Raw genomic sequence first — 3,650 nt, forward strand, 5'->3', positions numbered from 1 at the left:
TTGATCTAACGATCCAATACTTCAGTCCCAGTAACAATGTGTCTAAATGATCTATCATAGAGCCTATGATTAAACTCAACTCAGGTTTCCAGTTGATGATGTACTGCGTCAGCAACACCCCCGATGTTAGCAAGTGTGGCATCCAGCTGTGCTATCTAAACGCATGTTTTTTTTAAATGGCAATGTTGTGGGCTTGGCTTGCAAAACTGTATTATAGGCAATGCATACTGAAAAAATGACAAACAATCTGAGTTTTCCAACCAATCTTAGTGTTTTTCACTCTTTACCATAATGTTTGCAGTATAGCGAGACTATAATGGCTGCTGCATTCTCCAGTCTGTCTGTGTTATGTGACCTGTTCTGCACATCAGTTCCAACTTAGCAACTTTGTTGCTATTTTTAGTGAGAACCCTCTTTTCAGTGGTGTTATTGGAGATTTGTAGAGACTGAAGTGAATACATGTGTCGTTCTCAGTTGTCAAAAAGCCCTCTGAGGCTGCTCAGTCCTCCCTCACAATTGCAATTAGAGTACCAGATATTCACATTTCTATGTCCAGACTGCAAATGAATGCTGCTGACTGATTCTGATTTAGACTGTTCAGGGGGACTGTACACAAAAAAATAAATAAATAAAAAAATGAGTGGCAGCACGTTGCGTAGCAAAAATCTTGGAAGAAAAGTGTAATTCGTCATTAATGAAAACATTTATGTTTTACTCCAACTTATGAACTCCTGACTGAATCCTAAGGTTAAACATCACCCCAGAAACATAAAAAAGTAAACAACATAAAACCTCAAACTATAAATAAATAAAAAGGATGGACTCTGAGGCACCTCTGTCTGTTCTAAACCCAGACAGGAGGTAGGATGGTTGGAATTGTGAAATAAACAACAAATAAGAGTAAAAGGGGGGGGGGGGAAATTGACATTCTAAGCATGTTTAGGTTTTAGTTTTACATTTCTTTTTTTAAACAATTTTTAAATCCATCTCATGACATTATTCCTTTCTCCTACAGCACCCGATACTATAAAAAGGACAATTACCGAAATTACGTGAGGATATAATTTACCAAAGTGATGCTTATTTCCTTGCTCAGGTGTCGGTAACAGTGGCATTGCGTTTAGAGATCCAATTCTTACTGACAGAACCACACAGAAAGCAGCTGAAACACGAGACGTTACGTTTTACAGAGTTCAAGGCAAAATACTCTTTATGAGGCAGGAGAACAACTTTGTGAGTTTTGCTCGCACCCAGTTAAACTGAATTGTGCTTGACATCAAAACATACTCCATTGCTAGCTTTAGCTTAGCACTTCGGCTGACCGCTCCAACAGAAAACATCGATAGCAGGAGAGACCGCAGCTATGTGTTGAGTCAGATATAAACAAGTTATAAATCTAAACATATTAGGTGACATGTTATCAGAACTTTACAGTCGCTTCATTAAACTAGTGAAACCCATGTGGATCAGCATAGTTCTGTCCGCTTTAAACTACACTTGGGACAAGAAAACCCAGCAGTCTCGAGAAAAGCGGGTAATGTGGCATCCGAAACATCACTGTTGAGCGAATCAAGTGGGACAAAATCACAATAACAATGTAGACTATGTAATATTAATGAAATCTGGTGTTATTCTACTGGACTTTATAGCTAATGCGTTTCTAAGCATATATATGGCCTTGATTTTTTTCTAACATATTGAACTGGGACTTTAGCAAATTGCTAATCTCAAGCAACTTAGACTGTGTTGGGGGGAAAAAAACTTAACAGCACCTTCATATTTACAAAATAAAACAGACATCCAGATAAAACAAGAGAAAATTTGAAACTGAGTATTTTTATACGCTAAAGAGCAAAATCCCAACATATATTTATGGGTGTCTTTTCCAAAAAGATTATAAAAAGTAACCAGCTAGTAAAAGTTCTTGCTTTGTTGCATTTTGCAGCAGACATATTATTCAAGCATGGCTTTATAGCTTAAAATAGTTTCATTACTCTTTACTTCTAATATATTATGATGCATAGGCCTTACTGTGCGCTTCCCTTTTTCACATTCATCTTTTTAAGTACATTAATAAACACTAAAGAGAAAGTCTTTCTTCCTTTTTTTTCTATTTGTCCTCAAAACAAGCTGAATACGGGCCTCGGTTCGTGCATTCATCAAAGTGTGTAGCTAGAACATTAATATAATAAAGAAGCAAATGGGGGAGAAAAAAACAAAAAAAGGTAAACGGTCCACTAGAACCCCACACAACTGGATGAATACAAAACAGCTCAGAGATGTATCAAAGAATAACACCCATATGTCAATTTCTTCCACTGCCAAAAGTGAGCCAGCAGTTTGTTTTTCCACACTGACCCTGTCAGGCTGTATTTAGAAATATGTTGCTGCCGGCAGCTATGTCAAGATCACCTCATTTCAGAAAGAAAAACACAATTAATAGATCTGAAGAGGGGGAGAGCAGAAAGAGTGCTCCTCGTGTGGTTTCTGAAATAATCATACAATCATCGCACTTTGAAATACAAACCCCTGTTTGTCCTTGTTTTAAGTGATGAGGAATGAGTCTCTGCTTGCTTTCTTATTTACCAGTTTTCAGCCTCGGCTTGTCAGGGTAAATCTTTCTTCTTTCTGCTGATTTAAATCTTTTACCAAAGCTTTGACCTTTCCTGATGACTGTCTGGGTCTGACACAAACCACAGATGATGAAGCGTGGAGGAGCGTGGCTGTTTCTAGTCCAGTGATAAATTCTGCCTGTGGCAAAGATGGAGGCAGGCTAAAAGTGCAAAAAGGTTCAATAAGCAAACAAAAAAATGTAGCAATTGAAATAATTTAAACATTTAGATTGGTGAAAAATTGAACAAAGCAAATGATGCCTGTTTATGATCATAAATACTTCAATCAGCTAAAAGGAGGAACTTTCCGATACCTTCATACAGTCTTTGCCGTCAAAACTGACATCCTATTTCAGCTGAAAAGACACAACCTGTGCTCTGACGTCAGCTAATTCCTCGCATATCACAGACCGAGGCAATGACAACCCACCCAGCATAATCAATTAAAATCCATTTTATTATTCTGCTGGCTAATCCATTAAAAACTATTGATCTTGCTGGTGTGAAGAAGCATCAGGTAATCACGTAATGGGGTGCTGTCGAGATCTGACACCACCATGACATGTACTTGCTTTGTTTAAAGCGTGTTTATTGACAGAAGTGAAGACAACTAGAGAACTGTAGAAAAGGTTTTGAGGACTAAATATGATTATAGTCTTATCCAGTCAGTACCACAGGGAGGAGGTCTAATTAAAGAGAAAACCCAATCCCCAGTTAGACAATGACTTCCAATCATGCAGTAAGAATCATAGGTATTCAAGAAAGCAGAAGACCTGTCATTTTCTGGACTGTGTTGTGCTGTCAGCCATGTGGGATAAAATTAGACTGTAAGTTGGAAGCCACATGAAATATGAGACTTTTAAAGGCATTAAGTAACTGTCCCCATCACAGCAGGGGCCAACACTGCTACGTACCAAGTTTCCCCAGGCTTCTCTTCCTCTTTCGCACGCTGTTTGTCAACAGCAGCACCAGAGAGGAGAAGCTCTCTTTGCCCGTGTGCCCTCAGGAAGAGACGTCTACACTGGGGAGACAAAGCCA

This window comes from Fundulus heteroclitus, unplaced genomic scaffold (genome assembly GCF_011125445.2).
Source record: "Fundulus heteroclitus isolate FHET01 unplaced genomic scaffold, MU-UCD_Fhet_4.1 scaffold_182, whole genome shotgun sequence".
Classification (NCBI taxonomy): domain Eukaryota; kingdom Metazoa; phylum Chordata; class Actinopteri; order Cyprinodontiformes; family Fundulidae; genus Fundulus; species Fundulus heteroclitus.